The sequence below is a fragment of the Nothoprocta perdicaria genome, unplaced genomic scaffold (assembly GCF_003342845.1).
Source record: "Nothoprocta perdicaria isolate Ctin4 unplaced genomic scaffold, notPer1 scaffold_20, whole genome shotgun sequence".
In the NCBI taxonomy this organism is placed as follows: Eukaryota; Metazoa; Chordata; class Aves; order Tinamiformes; family Tinamidae; genus Nothoprocta; species Nothoprocta perdicaria.
This window is the reverse complement of record NW_020455205.1, coordinates 3,499,343-3,517,070: the sequence shown is the minus strand read 5'-3', so window position 1 is coordinate 3,517,070 and position 17,728 is coordinate 3,499,343. Positions and strand designations below refer to the sequence as shown.

Here is a 17,728-nt window from a genome sequence, read left to right as displayed (position 1 = left end):
TGCTCTACATATATTAATATATATTTCAGAACAAAATAAATGATTTTACAAATTTGAATCAATTTTGGCCATGCTAATGAATATTATAACTAGTGAATTATCTGGTGGTCTTCTCAAAGCATGAGAAATGACAATGGGGAGGGAAATCCATTGCTGTTTTGTTCTTGTAAGAAAGATGGTGGGAAGGGATACCGGTCTGAGGAAGTTCTTGCTCAGTAGTCTTTACTCATTTAATAGCCATTTACTATAAATCTCCATTTTATTAGAATATTATTGTTTATTCTGGTTTATTTTTTGAATGTTACAAAACAATACTTTTTCTACAACCAGTCTTGTCTGTGTTTCCTTAGTTAATTCCTTGCTAGATGGATTGTGTTCAGTGCTGTGCCTTTCTACTCCATTTTCTTCTGTATGTTTCTTCAACTGTCCTGACGGTAAAAGCATGTGGCAAGTGCGAGGTTAAGTATTCGAGAAGTAAGAAATGTCACACTAGCACAATCCCTTTAAGAGGCATCTCCTGACTGCATCCTCAGCTACTATTTCTGAAGTACAATTACCATATCACTTCAGATAATGTTGCATCTTGTGCTGTTGAACACTTCATATGTGCCAGAGAGTCTGTTAGTTGTATATATGAGAAATAAATCATCTATTCCAGCTTTTTTTTGGCATGTATGAGCCAAATCTGCCCATTTTCAGCTACTGGCCATCTCTATTCCTTTGGATGGATGCAAAGCACAGGTTCCCAGATCCAGCCTCGTGTGGGTAGTGTCTAGAGACTTGTTTTATGATACAGTGGTGCAGCTGGTTTTAGCTCAAATAGTAGAAATGAAGGGTGCACTGCAGGTACGGCATTCAACGTTCAAGGCTGTCTGGTGATCTAGGTCATTATTTTTAGTAGTATCTGTAAGGTGGAAGAAAACTTTTCTCTGTACATTTTGTTTGTTTCCTAAGAGCAGAGAAAACATTCCTGATTTTTTGTCATCTAAAAGCTACTTTTATTTGTTGATCATGGCATGGTGGTCACTGTTGCTGTTCAGTTTGGCTACCTGTTAGATATCTCTGCAAGTTCAGGAGCGCTCTGAGGTGTGCCTGGCATTTGTAGGGTACTTGTGTTTGCAGCTAAGTTGGCTTCAAAGGAAAATCTCATCTTGAAATTGAATGCAAGGCAGCGGTGCGGCTGCTTGAAAAAGAATGCCTATGGTATATGACTGCTGACCAAAATAATAAAATATCTACTGTAGAGAGATGAGAATTTAATCATATAAAAGTCTGTCAGTAAAGACATACTGGGCCATTATGGCAATGAAAAATATTGTAAGATATTACATCTGTCTCTGAGGTTGTAGGAGAGAAACATGTTATTGACAAATCAGTGATTATTAGGCTGTGCTGTAATGTAGACGAAAAAGGTGTAAAACTAAAAGGATTTTGAGTTTCTGTGCAATCATGTGATATTTTTAACATAGTTTTCTGAAAAAAATCTTGAACATGGATTTCTTTTAGATAAAGAAAAAATATAAAAATAAATACATCGTTATGTAGTGCTTTTGTCCTGTCAGTGCCAGAAGGCTTGACTTCATGTGCTTCTAGGAGGTCTGCCTTTCTTCCTAGAGATATATATATATTTTTTTTTCTCGTTTTTTTTCCCCCCCCAGCTTTGCAAACTCTGAGTAGGTTTTATTGTGGAAGACCCTTGCTTTGATGGGAAACTCATTTTAAACCTTCTTTCAGAAAATATCTTGCTTTACACAGGGTCTTCTCATGAAAGGGCTGGGAGAAGGTTCCTGTGGAAGTTTCCAGGGAAGGGGACCAAGGTTTTCCCTTCTGAGCTTTCCTGCGGACTGAAGCCCGGTCTGCAGAGGGGAAGAGCGCTCGGCCTTTCCAGCTGCTGCCGAAGCTTCTGCTTTGCGAGGATTAGGGAAGTGGGGGCGTTGCAACTGCGGTGGTCATCAGGCTGTGTTCCCTGTGTGTCGGGCTTTGGATTGCTGTTATTGTTGTCAAAGATGATGAACCTCTCTGGTTTATACATGCTGAGTGTGTATGTCCCAGTGTTGAGTAGTGGCAGAATTCCGCTCTTCATTACGCCATCTAAACCAAAGGCAGTGCAATTAGACTTAGTCCTGATTAAAGCAGATGTAAGCAAAAGCAGAGATCTTCCTAGACTAAAAATTTTTGGACCACTTGGGCAGCACTTGTTAGAGATTATGGTATAGAGTAAGTGCATATTTTTCTTTCCCGTAGCTATGTTCTGCAACTTCACTGTAGCCTAGGCTCCAATATCAAGGTTTTATCAAGAGCTGTTAGAATGAAAACTTAGAGAAAAGAAGCATAGTAGTGTTGCGTAGAACTGTTTCTTGTTGGTTTTCATCCTTGCTCTTTTAATAGCTATCCATAAAATTGCTGTGTGATGTTTACCTTGTTTGCATCAAGCGACTATACTGTGAGGTATGTTTTGTTATTGCTGACTGCAGGGTTTATTTCACCTTCCCCTGGAGCCTGCTCTTGGCAGGAGACACGATGTTAGACTAAATGGTCTGCTATTTTGATCATGTATGGCAGTCCCTGCTTTCCTAAGTTTGTGCGCTGTGCTGGAGCCTTGAAACTCTTGCATTAGGGATGGGATACGGTTGCATTGCCCCAGGGATGCAGGATTGAAGTACCAAAGGAACAAATTAACAGGATGTCACATTAAAATAATTTTTCAAATGTAATTTAGGTAACTAGATTAATGTGAATTTAGGAATACTTAAATATAACATAATCATACCTAAATGATGTGCAGTATAAACAATAATTAAGGTAGAAAAATCAAATTTATGTTCAAAAAAGGGCTTAGGTGTTGGGTATTTGTTTATCTCGGATCTGTTTGTATGAAAGAAAAGAGTCAGAAGGGGGTGCTTTAGATACCAAATCATGTCTCATCCTGTGACCCTTGGAAATTTTGTAAACCTGCCTTTCTTTTCTGGCTTATTCCCTTGCCGCAGCTGGTCAAGGCCTTTTGTCCAATTTTATCCAACATGAAAATGCTGAATTTCTTCGTAGGAATGCAAGTGATGGGATCACTGACTGTTATCATTCCTGAAATGACTTCTGTAGTCTAGTGACCATATGTATCAGTACTTTTGTGGGGTGATCATTTCTTTTTAAACTGTAATGCAAGTTATAAGTGTGAAAAGCAGGAAAGTGCTAGAAGACAAAGAACATTTGAACATAATGAAAATATATGTTGAATAATCTGAGAAGAGATTTTACAAATGATTTGTGAAAAGCAAGGAATGTAATTCCTTGTAATTCACTCTAATTCATTGATCAGGTTACCCTGGGAGAGCTGCCACTCCTAATTGGGCCTGGAGAAAAGGCAAAAATCCTTTCCCTCCATTTTCATTTTCCCCGTTAAGAGAATTCTTATTAGTTTTCTTCAAGAAATCCCTTAGGAGAGGATCTGCCCAATAGTCTACAGTTTGTACTCTTTCTCTTATCGCAGCAGTTTTTTATATTAGTGATTTGCGTCACTATTACATCACTTGCATAATGAACAACTTGAAGTGAAAGCTCAAAATCAAACTCTGTAGTTTATTAGATTTCAATACCATGTAAACCATCACTAGCCTGATGACAACTGGCTCCACGTATAAATGAGCAATTTTGTTCAGTTTTTAGACATTAAGTAGTGATTGCTGGAGAGTCCATCCTACAGCTTCCAGGAAGTTTACCTAATGTCAGTAATTCCATTATATTTTACAGAACAGACTCAGCAGTTTCCTGTCTGCAAACTTTCTCCCTGTTACTGTGCAATGGGTTCCTTGATAGTCAAACTATTGACAAATAAGGGGAACAGACAGGTGTTTAATCAAGGCTCTCCTTAGATGACAAATGAAGCAGTGCAGAATATAGCTTATGACTCTGTGTAGTACTACTTAAGGGAGAACATGCAGCTCTGTGCCAAAAGTTCCATCATGTGAACTTTTGGATCCGGAGCTTACCCACAACTGCTTAATTGGTGAGGGAGATTCAACACTGCGAGCACATATCAGATTGATTTACAGCCTATTCAACACTACTAGCTTTGGTAGTTTTGCAAAGGATGAGATCATATGCTAGCAGAGAATTTGTCCTAATTAAGTTATATATGTGTACTGTACCTAATATGAAAACAATCCAGAAGTAAAACTAGAGAGGAGGCATTATTAGATTCTGTTTCTCTAAAGTTCATTTTGTTTCTGTTAATGTTCATCTTGTAAATGTCACCAAGAGATCTAAAAAAAACCTTTAAACTTGCGAAGGAAGAAGATGAAAGTAATTATTATTTGAACTTTCATAGACCTCACTTGCAAACTCCTTTAAAGGAAATGTAATGAAATGAAGAAAATGAAGATCATGGCTGATGAAAGCAAGTCGGAATAAACAGAATACAAAAAGTTGCAGGATAACAACAATGAAAACTTCTGTGGAAGCTGAGCAGTACTCCTGCTCACGTCCACAGAAATGTGTTTGCTGTGAGACCAGAATGAAGTGGTGCGTTGTGCAGAAGGCAGTAGGACTGTGCTGAGGTGCCTTTCCCATGGATAGAAAGGCGCTCAGCAAGAAAGAAGTCTTGCTAAGAAATGCACTGACAATCCGTGCACTTTCTTAGTGCTACTTGCAGATTTTCCTGTCAGGCGTGGGAGGTACAAATGGGACCATATGCATGTCTAGGAACAGTGGTGTCACTGCGGTGAGTCACCTCTGAAGAGCAGCACTGGTGAAAGTGCTGCTTTCCCCTAATGGGAAGAAGCTCTAACTCATGTCTGAATATCTCTGTGGTAGTTGGTTAATGGGGAGTTCATTGAGAGAAATCTGAGTGGGCTACGCTTGAAGTTTGTTCTTAAACAGATTGCCCAGTAGCCATCACTATCCTAGAGGCAGGCTCTCTGGGGCAAGGTTTGAGGAGGATACAAGCTGTTTTTGCTGAGGATGAATTAACCTGGTTTTGCTCCATCAGCACAGCAACTTTCACCAACACTCACCTCTTGGGAAGCTAAAACAGATTTTGGGCTGTGAGTGAGGGTGATGCTTGTTACCCGCAACTTCTAACTTCTATTAGCCTATGTTATTAACTCTGGCAAAATCTATTTCCCACTGCAACTTCTCAGTAAGTCTAAGTGTATTATTCAAGACCAAAACTTGAGGTACGTAAAATAACCAGCGGTATCATACCCATTAAGCTGTCAGCTTTCGGCAGGGCACTCGTGATATTACCTATGGCTTCCTGTCTTCCTGACTCCCTCCAACAATCTGCTCTCCATCAACTGATTCTCTTATGCCCCAGAAACTGCTGTCAGTGGCCGGGCGGATGGCTCATTTGACATGCCTGTCATGTTGTGAAGGGTGTGTAGGAGCTAGATTAAATGAAGAGAAAGCTGGCTCATCTGCCTGCCTACCCAGGAGCTTCAGGTCAGGGAGAGCTTTCTCTACATTAGGACTGCAGTAATTGGAGGAAGAGAAAGGTAGAAGGGAAAGGACAGCTCTGCAGTGAGGATGGGAGAGGGAGGCAGCGACTGGCTGGGGATGGCTGAAGTACAGGTGCTGTTGGAGTATAGGAATAATAGCTCTTTTTCAATGCCACACTGGAGTCTTTGGAAACTTTTAAGGAAGATAATTTACTGTCATTTTTTTCAACCTTAGTCTGTTAGCACAGCCTTCTGCTAATGCTTGCAGGCATTTAACTCTTCCTGCTTCTCAAGAGTTGGAGGGAGAAAACAGAAATAGGACATTGTGGGAGAAATGTCTTCTCTCTCTCTCTCTCTCTCTCTCTCTCTCTCTCTCTCTCTCTCTCTCTCTCTCTCTCGAATTACCCCCCCTCAGCCCTGGGCCTTTCTGTGACCCTCACAGTCAGGTACCCAGCACTTGGCTGAATAATTCTGCACTGTCTGGGCATCCGCTGCTGCTTTCAGTAGTTTTATAATGCTCTCAGATATGATGGTGAGGTAAACAGTGAAAATTCCTGGCTCATTTTTGAATAAAATGAGAGGGCAGCATTTAATATTGTCTTAATGAAAATTCATCTCTGGAAAATAGTGGAGAGAGTTATTTTTATGCAAGGGTAGATTTTTTGATGCCAAGACAATAAAGAGAAACCACAGTTTGTTCCACAAAGCTTGTATCATATTGTCAGCACTTGTCCATATGGAAAACATATAAATTGTCATGAAAACATGAAAATGGGACAATTTGGTAATGTTTTGAGTAGACTTTATAAATATCATATGTATTTTTAAATACATAAGTGATGCAGTTTTGAACACAAAAGAGCCACAGTTGTGGCAGCCAGATTTGCTGTGTTCCTAGAGCAGCAAAATTAGCAGAGCTGCAAATGTGATTATTCCAAAGTTGTGAATTTGGATTAAGTCAAGAAAAAGTATAGTGAAACTAACAGATTTGGTGGGCAGCCAATAAAACTAAATATACATTCTCTTTTCACAGGTGGTCAGAATTTGTGTGTGCATTTCTAGTTCTAGTTTTAACTGAGCTTTTGTGTTAGACCTCAAGCATTAAGCCTGACACCTACCTTGGTGACTGGAGCAAATCTTCAGCTCATGAGTGGATGGAGTGGATGAATGGGAAAATGAAGCTATGCATTAGCTGCAAGACTGGCTCAGCATGCACAGAAGGGATGAGTCAAAGGCATTCTTGCATTTTCTTTTTTTTTCTCCTTTTACCTTCTATTAACTGCCTTTCCCTAAAGTTATATGTTGAATTTGTTATTTTTCTTGAAAGAGACACAATAACTTTGTTAGCGCTACTCTACATGGTGTTTTATGCGGTGTGTTCCGGTGGCGGAAGGGGACAGGAGGCTAGGAGGTGTTTGGCAAGAAGAGGTGTTTTCTCAGGACCTGTTTGGCCAGGGGTTCCCTCGCACAGCAGGGTCAGCCAGTAGCACAGGGCAGGTTTTGTGTAAGCCTTCTGACTCACCTCCCTGTTCATCCAGTCAGCAGCATTTATTTTATATTTTTTTCCCCTACCCTGTGAAAGTCATTCTCTGTGAAGTTTAAACTCTCCAGAGCACATCAAATATGCGTAGCTGAAGTCACTAAGTACTGCTCTACCACAGTTCCTAATGCATTACATTTTAAGTCAGTATAGTGTGTTCTGGGTCTTGAAAGCAGTGTCATCTGCCTGTGCTAGGACTAGTCCATGTCTTTTGGGGACATCTGCATGAGAACAGCCCAAGTCTCTACTGCATGAAGCCTTATTGGACAAGCAGAAACCACCCTACCGCCTTCTGGTGATTTTTTTTGCTTAGTGAATGGGAAGTTGTCGTTGTGAGGTGTTATTTCCCTCTGTGCATTTTTTTTTTATTACTTTGCAACTTGAAGCTGTGAGAATTTGGTGCTGAAGTTGGGGCAATCTGACTCAAGATGCCTGTGCTTGTAAAATGTATTCTAGGGAGATTGTGTGGAACTCGCAAAGGAAAAAGACAGCTTGGATTAGCAGTGGTACTTCCTGTTGCTACTGACAATGACAAAAATAATTGTCTGTCTTCAAGAAAAGTTTTAAGAGTCTATGAGATTCGCACTTATATAGAAAATAATGTTGCAACACTTTACAGCTAGTAGCTAAGAAGGGATAAGATAAAATTCTACAGCATTTATATTGTAGTTTGCAGACGTATCTAATCTTCAGTGGCATGAGAAATGTTGTAGAAATGTATGTCATGGAAAATTACGGCAGCATCACACTTAAAGCTGTCCTCTAGAAACCAGGTCAACTTTCATTGCAATACAGTAATATATATCCACACTATAGAGGTTTTTTATGTCTTATAATGGAGAGAGAGTCTAGATCATAATATGCTTTCATCTGTTATTTTTATCAGATTGTCTTATCTTGTTTGTCCCATGAACAGCTAGAAAATATTATGATAGGAATGGCTGCTTTATTTAATACAGATCAAAAGGGCTGGATTCTGCTTATGTTCAAGTCGGTGGAAATTTCTGTCACTGATGGGAGTAGTGTCAACTGTCCGATTCCTATTCTACATTGCATTAATGCCCTTTATAGTGAGACACATAGGAATAGAAACTGACCTTGCAAATCAGGAAAATGTTATAATTGGAGAGATTTTAGTGCTGTATCATAGTCAGCAATTAACAAACTTGTCAGATCTGTTCTGTCAATGAACAGTTGTGACCTCGTCATGCTGCAAAACCCAAGTTTTGGCAAGAGAATGAGCTAGAAATAAACAAACATGTTCCTCTTTCCCTTATCCTTTCACTGTTTAAAAAATAATTGTCCTGTTTGTGGAGAAGTGATAGCGTGAGACAACTTTTCTATAAGTTCTTTTGTTGTCTGAGAGGGAGGTTCGGAGACTTCCCTTCACCCAGACACAGATTTTGAGTAAGCCTAGGATTATCTGGAAAAAGCTGCTATCTTTATCTTCTGTAATTGTCCCAAATCACCATTCGATGGTGCCATTTCAGGTGATGATATCATAGTAATTATTCAAATTACTCTTTGTATATAGTGGATAATTCCAGGAAGAGGATTAGTGTTTCCGGATCTGTGAATAAAGTCTTTGGCAAAGCAGCTGGCAATAACTTTTTGCCTTTGATCTGAAAGGGAGAACATAAGTAGGTTCAGAACATTTTCTTTCACCCAACCAATCCTTTTGGCTTTATGATGGCAGCTTCTTTGGACTTTATACCAGCAGTAATTTGCTTAAACAAAAACTGTTTTTTAGTTTGGTCCTTAGTGAAGAACTTTCTTCAACATTTTCTATGCTTTAGAAAGCATGGGCTGTTTGTGTGAAGTCATGCAGGAGTTCAGCTGAGTGAAGTTATTAAAATATATTTGGGCAGAGGATGCAAAAGTAGCTACTGAACTTGTGAAACCAGACAGATGTCAGCCGTTCAAAGTGTTCATGGTTCCCATTTCAAGTCAAGTGATACATAACAGTAGCGAGCAAGGAAAATTAGTTTGTATCTGAAATACTTTAATTAAAAGTAATAATTATCATAGACCCAGGGTGCTCATGAACAGGATTGATTCTGCTAAATCTTACTCTCTCATCAAATTAAGTTGCTGTTCTGCTATGTTCTATTTCATATTTGATTACTGAAAGGTTATCAAGTTAAATAGGACTTCTACCAAAACCAGGTCTGTATTTTGAATTTAAACAATACTACTTTTAAAGAGGATGGTGTTAGGGAAATTTTCTAATGCAAGATTTTACAATAAAAATCCCAACCTATGACCCTGTATAGCAGAAGCTAAATACTCAGGGTAGTAGTTGGAGGACTCTCTTAAATGAGACACACAGGAGCTGAAACCGCGGCCTTGTGTGGGCAGTGCTCAGCGGAAGGGCTGTGGGCAGTTTCTGCCTTCGTTGTGTTTTCTCCTGCAGGCTTTGCTTGTGATCGCAGGTTCCTGTGCAGAAACCTGGGGTGCTCCTTACCCCGAGTGTCTCCGGGGCCCCCGAGGACCCTGCGGGCTGCTCCTTGCAGGGCCGGGTGCCGGTGTGACGAGCTGCTTGTGTGCAAGGGCTTTGCAGGGCTGCTGCGCTTTGTCTGCCAGTTAAACAGCTCCGCAGCCGGCTGGCTTGTCTCACTTCATTTAAGATCAGGCAGCTTCTTTTGCTATAAATGTATAAGTCTAGCCTAAACTGTAATTCTGCTTTAACTTGCAGATAGTTCATGTATTTCAGACTGCACTTCAGAGTGATCTTGGGATTTAGGCAAGTGAACGGACACCATCAACCTGCCTTTCCTAAGAACCCTTGGAAGTGAAGTATGACACTGTACTAAGGCTGTGAGAGTGACAGGGGTTGCTATCACAGTAGTTGCCTACAGGAAAGGGTTGTGGTTGGATTGTCACAGCTTACTGAAAACAGACATAAAGTAATGGTCGATTTAAAGCACTGCCTCTTCATTAATGCTCGGTAAGACAAGGAAAGCAGCACAGAGCAAATCTGAGTCTTTTCCCCTTGAACTTGAAAAGAATTGGAGCGATGGTCCTGAAGCAGAAGTGTCACTTCTCTTTTTCTGCGGGTTTTCTAGCTTCGGTGGGCGTGAGAGAAGGTTGCACAAGAGAGTGGATATTGTGGGCAAGCCGAAGTCCTGACCCAAGCAGACATTTTAACATCTCTTTGAATTTGTCTTGGTACTTGGCATTGACATACTTAAGTCTTCAACAAAATTTAGGCATGTGCTGAAGTTGATTGCATCATGTGAGAAGCTGCTTAAGATTTGATTCCCCTTTTCTTCCTGGGTGAGCAGAGAAGCAGCAGCACCAGGCAGGGCCGAGCACGTGGCTTCCCACGGACCGTCCCGCTACAGGAGCGAGCTGGAGCTGGCGGCAGATGCAGCAGGAGCCGCAGCTTCCCCAGGGGAGCTGTGGGGGCAGCGGAGCGGCCACAGCGAGCGCGTGGGCGCGAGGGCAGGGCCTGGGCGCCTGGCCGGGCAGCGGGGGGGCAGCTCCCGCCACGGAGCGCGCGTCACGCGAGAGCCGCCGGGGCTGGGCCTGTCCGTGCCGTATCTGGTCCTGGGTTGTTTCTGCATATCCCCGTCTGCTCTCATGGGAGAATCACCATCGTGTTCTCAGTATGGTTTCTGACAGCCAGATTTTGAGTGAGCTAGACAGATGTCCTGGGGACAGGCTGCCATAGTGGAGCATGCAGTACATCTCCGTTTGGGTGGAAAGACAGACGTGACCTGGAGTAGTCACAGAATCTGACTTTCAAAGTTCAAGAAATAGCTCGATCTGCTTTTAGAGTATTTTGCTTGAAATTAAAAAATGAGTGTTCGGATACTGCAATAGAACCAACCTCGTAAGCAAAACAGCTCATCAGATAGGGAGAAAGAACATAGCACAGGAGTCGTTCTCTTTTTTTTTAAATACCCATTAAAAAGAACACAGTTACTAAAAACAAAATACACACAAAACTTTCATAATTACTAGGGATTCCAAATAGACTTGAATTCATTTGATTTTTATAGACTAGTAGTCTTTAACCTCGGCTGCAGAATCTGAAGTGTACCTGTTACCTACTGGTAAATTAGTTATCAATCCCTTGGGCAGTATTTTTTAATATCAGTATTATATGGTGGATGATATAAATCTTGTGTGCGGTATTATTAGCTTAGGCAGCTGCTGACTTAAAAAGGCCAGTTTAACAAGTCACCACTGTATTATGTTTAATTAGGTACAGTTTATATAATGAGGTGTTCAGTTCTAATGGAAAGACATGCTGTGAGCAGCACATCTGCAGGAATAACTATTACAATCAGCATTGCAGAGACCCATGGAACTGCAAATTAGACTTACTTATCTAGAAATAAATTACATCCCAATGCCTTCATAAAGCTCATTAATTAATTCCACTGGCATAAAGGTCTTTTTCTTAATTTCATGTTCCATTAGCATAATAAACACAATTTGAGTTACAACAGTATGATCAGTTTAATGGATGCTATTTATTTTAGTTTTTTATTTAAAGTCCCGGTAACATAGAATTAACATCAATATGCTGTTTGGTCCTTTATTAAAAATTCCCATAGGATAACCAGCACAGATGTTCAATACAGCATCATATATTTGCTGCATTTTATGACTTCACTAATTGGCCATATGGAAAGGTGTTGCTTGAGTTTAATTTCTCTTTTTTTTAAATCTGATAAATTATATGGATGTAATAGTCACAATTGGTTAGTATGTAAAGTTGGACAGGTTAATATACACAGCATGCTGGAAGCAAAACAAGAGTAAGCAAAGTTTTTATGTGCATTGATTAATAGTAAATAGGACTAATGTACTTCACAATATATTAAAATGAGTTTCCCTAATGTGTAGCTCCTGACATAATTATAATTCTTTAATTTATGCAGACACTGTATAATCAGAAGGAAGTGTTATCAGCTTTCTGTTTAGTCACAGTTAGGTTATAGACAATGTTACAGTTGTTCCATTCAGCTTTTTATGAGCCTCACATTTCACAATCAACTACATTGTTAGGAACGTTTAAGATGAGATGTTGGATGCTGGTAAAACAAGAGACTTCATTGTCCAGGCAGCTAGTGCTGGTTCCTTTGAATCTGGTATCTGTATTGAGGTGCTGTGTTGGTTTCTACTAGTCCTGGAAATTGTCCTAAGAAATTTTGTTCCTAGCTTATTTTGTCTAAGATTTGTTTTAGCTAAAACCTGCCAGTTAATGTAACCAAGCAAATTCTGTCATCAGCTTGTTGTGTACACTGATCTAAGGCCTGTTTTTCTATTTCTTTGTCTTTTTACTCCTCTGTGCGTTTAGTAGCAATGTCCATCGCTGCAGACTTCTTCAGCCTATAATGTGGCCACCTTCTCATGTTACAGAGTGATTTTTGGATAATGCTTTTGTGCCATATAAATCCATCATCTGCTTCTTCACATAAAAACTGATTTCTGTCATTACATTGTAATTCACCTATTTCTCCTCCACTCACCACAATCATGTGAACATGAGTCATCTATCTCGGCTATTGTGATCTTCTATTACATTTCCTCAATTATGGTACTGGGGAGAGCTGCAGCAGAGCTGATGAGAGCAAGTAGCTTTAATTCCAATGTGTATGTCTGTATGGCCATACACATACATAAATATATACTCCTCAAAGGTGACGTGAAAGCATTTTGATTTGAAAAATGCTCTGTAGCTCCTTAGAGTTTTCAAGCCTACTCCCTGCCGTGGGCACCCACGCTTGCTTGTCTGGAAATCTTTACAGCATTTGGGGTATAACTAATCTTAAAAATGAGGCATCTTTTTGCTTGGAATTTAGCTCTGTCTTAAATGGAAACTGTCTTGTTATGTACAGCAAACAGCAAGCCAAAGAGGAGTTCCTTAGCACAGTCACTCCAGTTAAACATAGAGGCCGTTGGAGTTCCCTTTGGTGCAATCTCTTGTCAGTGCCTCGGAGCTCGGTGCCCGTTTGCCGGAGCGAGGAAGTTGTACCATCAAACAGACATCTCTCTCTGTTCTTGTTGTGAATTCTGTGTGCAGGGCAGGTGCTTGAATGGAAGTTTTTAAATGAACGCTACAAGTCTGCAGGACCTGGCAAAGTGACAAAGAATCAACATTTTCAGATGTTTCGGTGTTATGGGTCCTACAATGCATGCATTAGAGAGAATGATTTTGCACTGAAGGACAAAGCTGACGTTATTACACAGCTGCATTGTCTGTGCGTGCCTGTTACCGTGCGCTGCACAGCCGCACCACCCTGGAGACAAAAGAGGTGACAACAGGGGATTGATTCTATCCGACAATTAAGAAACAGGGGTGTCTTGAGCTTGTGCAGTCTCAGATCCTTCTGTATAGCCATACTGTGTATCATGGGGAGATGATTTTTGCTGCTGAGCAAAGCTGGCCTTATGTGAATGTACTGTCACCCTTAGAGAAGGGCTTCAGAAGAGGGTTGACGAGAAGTAATATGCAGTACAATGTAGTGAAGAAGTGGAGAGTCATTCAAGTTCAAGCACAACAGATTTCATAGTACAGGACTTAGAGTCTTAGAGACTTAAGTTACCTTGTCTGGTATGGCTGGATAATTCTGGTCATAAAAATCATTTTTTGTCCCAGTTTTGTATTTTTTATGATCAAAGCTTGCTTTGCTCATTGTCTTGCAGGGCTCAGCTGAAGTGATGTCTCAAATTTTTTTAGACACTTGGGAACAGAAGAGAAGGAGATAGAAGACAGGAGCATAGCTGCCTCATTACTCTTGGTCAAGGCTGAGGTAAGAAAACAAAGGAGGAGCTCTGGAAATACCAGGTAATACAGACCTTTGTGTCAAAAAATGATGTGAAATGCAGTTTCAGATAGATTAATGTACCCCTGTCAGGCTTCGTTTTTTAGGCTATTTGCCTATACTTGTGGCTTAAGGTAAACGTCACATCAGTGAGGGGACACAGAAAAGCATGGCTACAAGTCTAATTTCATAGATGTGCCCAGTAATAAGGGATAAGAAATTTCTTATTTAGAACAGTATATGGAATAAAAGTGGAACTGAAATGCTTTGTATTACAGTCTTACTGAAAGCATGACCAGATGTCCAGCTGGTAGAATTGAGTAAAATATAGTAGAGTTGAACATATTTCTAAAAGCCATCCAATGCAATTATTTTTATAAGATGTTACAGATGTTTTATTTGTACCTCATATGATAAATATTTAAACAGAAGAAATGCTTTTGAAAAGTTTAAAGGACTACATATGTCAGTTTTTCTAACAGAATCTATTTTCCCATGTTGTTTGTAACTTTGAACCTGAAGGTCCACATAGAAATGAATATATTAATTTCCGCTTATGTGTTCTATAAAGCACCGTATACTACATGATCTTAAAGAAGTAGCATTTAGTACCACACGGAGGCCTTGGACTCCAGCCAACCTATTGTGGCTTTCTGCTTGTTGATTTGTTTTTCACAGTTCCTTCTTGGGTTGGGGGGAGGAGATCGTAGAACAGAGAGAAACAAAACAGGAACACCAATATGTTGAATCTACACTGTGTGACCTTATATTTAAGCAGCCTGTTTTAATTAGTAATGGATACTGTTGCACTCAGATAAACATTAGTCACAATTGAAAGCAGCACCTTATAAGCAAAGGATTTGCAGAAATTTAATCTGTATAGCTCAGCTCAACTTCTTAAAGAAGTTGCTTTGTTCTTGTCATAATGCTTGAAGTTAATGGACAACTTAGCTAGAATTGCTGTGTGTCATACAGTGAGTGAAGAGGACTGACAAAAAGCCATTAGCGTCCAGAAAGGAAAGACAAAGGCAGAAATTATATCGCTTCCAGATGAATCCTAACTATTCCCCAAACTCTGTATTAGTATGACAGGCAAGAGGCAGGGCCATTAATCGAAAGGTCAGATAGTGCAATTTTAGCCAGATGTTCTTGATTGAAAAGGCGTGGAAAAATTATCTAGAATGCTAGTGTTACAGAATCTACAAAATACTTTTTAAAAACTATTTTAATGGCTCGATGGTCTAAGTGACAATTTTACCTGTCATACTAAAAGGGAAAGTTAGCTTTCAACACTGCTTATGGTGGAAGTATTAGAAAAGTTGGGTTATGCTGCATTCTGAAGCTATTTGAAAAAGCTTTTAAATCTCTCTCTTTTTTTTTTTTAAAGTTCTTTAATGCAGTTAAAGTGTAAACCTGAAAACCCTTTACCAGTAGTCATGTTCTCAAATTGATTTAATGTCTGTCTTGATAACTTTCTTATTCCTGAGGATATATCTTGCTAATAGATAAAATTCTTTAATACTTTAAAAAATAGTAATTTAATAATTAGGTTTGAGGTTCTAACTGTAGATTTTTGAATTGGTTTCATGAATCATATATACCTTTCATATTGATAGATTTAATGGTCCACTATCAGCATCAAATATTGAGTGCAAAAGAGGTGCTTGAAGAAATGCAACATGCAAAACTCCAGTGTTGATTATCTGTATGTTTCTGAGAAAAACTTGTCTTACATCCTTCTCTTCAAATTTGCTGTTAAATATGATTCCAGATTTTTTTGCTGAAGACCATACATAACTTCTTTTTTTTTACCATTTGGTTCCTCCCTCTCCCAGTCACTAAGCACCACGGGTATTTGCAGGCAATGGTTGTGAAGCCAGTTAGGTAAGAGCCTAACTACTTAAAAATTTACCAGTCTGGAATTTCTGAGTTAAGGTAGTGTCAAAATTTGGGGTGGAGAAAGAGAGGTGAAAAATACTCTTTTCATTAAGCAATAAAAGTTGTCCATCCAAAAACAATAATATGTTTATGGCCTTACAGTTAACACTGGACTCCATTTGCTCTCAGACCTTGTGTCAGCTTTGTTCTCCTGCCACTGCTTTTTCTTCTCTGCTTTGATTCTCAGTGTTGCACATGAACAGTTATGGAAAGATGATTCTCTTGGTATTAACACATTGTTAGTTGGGCTGATTTATCTGCTACTTGAAGCTTAAATGCATATCCACAAGCTGTGGTAACTCCACTGTTTCCCCTGAATGAAGCAAATGCCAGTGCTACATAGCAAGAATCATGAGCTAGAGACACTGCAGCTCAAATCCCTCTGTCCACGGGCTCATGGTCACTCTTGAGCACAACTTCAGGGGAGAAAGTGCACGGGCTGCAAAAGTGAGAGGTGTCGTTAGTGCTGGCTGCAAAATAATTACTCACAAGTTGTACCAGCAAGTTGTGTTCCTCTGTAGAGGAAGAGTTTCTACTATTCTAGGCTAAAATTTCTATTTTCCATCTTTCGTGTACTTTTGCCTATATCTAGGAAGAACAATTCTGAGATTATGGAACAAATGTGCAGTCAACTATTAGTATTTTGACTTAACACAAGGAAAACTATGATATTTTAAGGATTGGTTTAAATACGTTGGATTTAATGATCTCATAATGACTTTTAGGCTTGAAAATCTGTTATACTATACTTTTTAATGATCATTAGCTTTCTGAGACTTCTTTTCCATTTGATTGTATTGGAATGTAAAAATTATTTGTTAGTAACAAGTCATTATTCTGGAGGATAGAGAAGATACTCTGAGGACCAAAATACACAAAAAGCTGGTGATAAAAGGCTGATGTCACCTTTACTACTGTACTCCTAAATTTTCTTACATACTAGATTTAATGAAATGAACTGCATTTGTAGTATGTGCAAACAACTCCCTCTTTGTACTACTCCTAACTAATCTCTTTGTACTTTGCATGATGACTTCTCTACTCTTGGTGCAACTTGTTCAGGAAATATCAGTGTCCGTTACTGCCTTTATGCTTAGATATTACATAACTGTGAAAGGAAAAAACAGTAGCAATCTTCCTGAATATTTACTAACTTAAAGATTGTTGTCAGTGTAGTGCTCTGAGAAGGAAATCAGTGACTGTGTATTATGGAACCTGCAGCTGCAAGGGTTGTATTCTCTTCCTCTCTGTTAGGCCACTTTCCATCCATGCTCTGAAATGAAAAATTCCTAGTGCCCAGTGTGTCAGAAATGGCACCATTTTTTCAGTTATGTTTTATTCTTTTCCTTTTGCAATTTCTCATCTTAAATTTTTGACTTGTCCGGAGGCTTTTATCAATCAAATGTGACATTGTAATCAGTGAATGTCAGATGGCAACCAAGAGCTTGTGGCACCTTACAGGATTGGGTCCATAATGCAAGTTGATGTTTGAAGTAGATGGAGAATAGTTTTAAAGATGTCTAGATTTCAGTAAGAAGTCATCAACTCATGACAAAGCATGGCCACATAGCAGTTTTAAGAATATATTCTGATATCATGGGAGGACTGGGACATGGGAGGCTAATTATCTACTGTATTTCTTACTTGAGATAATGCTTTGCTTTACTCCCTCGTAGTCTGGAAAGCACTGCAGGTGGCATGTGTGTAGTGAATATAGAAGGAGAGCCTGCAAGTTTTGGTGTATATCGCACTTTGACTCTCCTGTGACAGCTTAACTTGTTACTACTTGATTATAATTAGGTACTTGATTTTCATCAACAGTAATTTCTGAGTGAAGTACCTCATGTGTTGTTTAAAGTAGCTTTTGTTTAGTATGGTTTCACTCTAGCTGAGAACATCTACTTCTCTGCCTCATTTTACTCTTCTGTAATACATTGTGTAATCTACCTACCAACTAGGTGTCTAGTGTCCAAAAACACCTGGGTAGCACTTTAAGCTCCAATTACTTCTTAGCAGTAAACTTCTATGAGTATATATGC

The 17,728-nt window shown here is 39.5% G+C and overlaps 1 long non-coding RNA gene across 1 annotated transcript in view; it reads left to right on the top strand.

Moving 5' to 3' along the window:
• LOC112946201 overlaps window positions 1-13,728 on the top strand; it is a 30,212-nt gene extending 16,484 nt beyond the window's left edge. The window contains exon 2 of the long non-coding RNA XR_003249182.1: window positions 13,633-13,728. This is a non-coding gene — a long non-coding RNA (uncharacterized LOC112946201). The remainder of the gene's footprint in view (window positions 1-13,632) is intronic.
• Window positions 13,729-17,728: the final 4,000 nt, after the last annotated feature.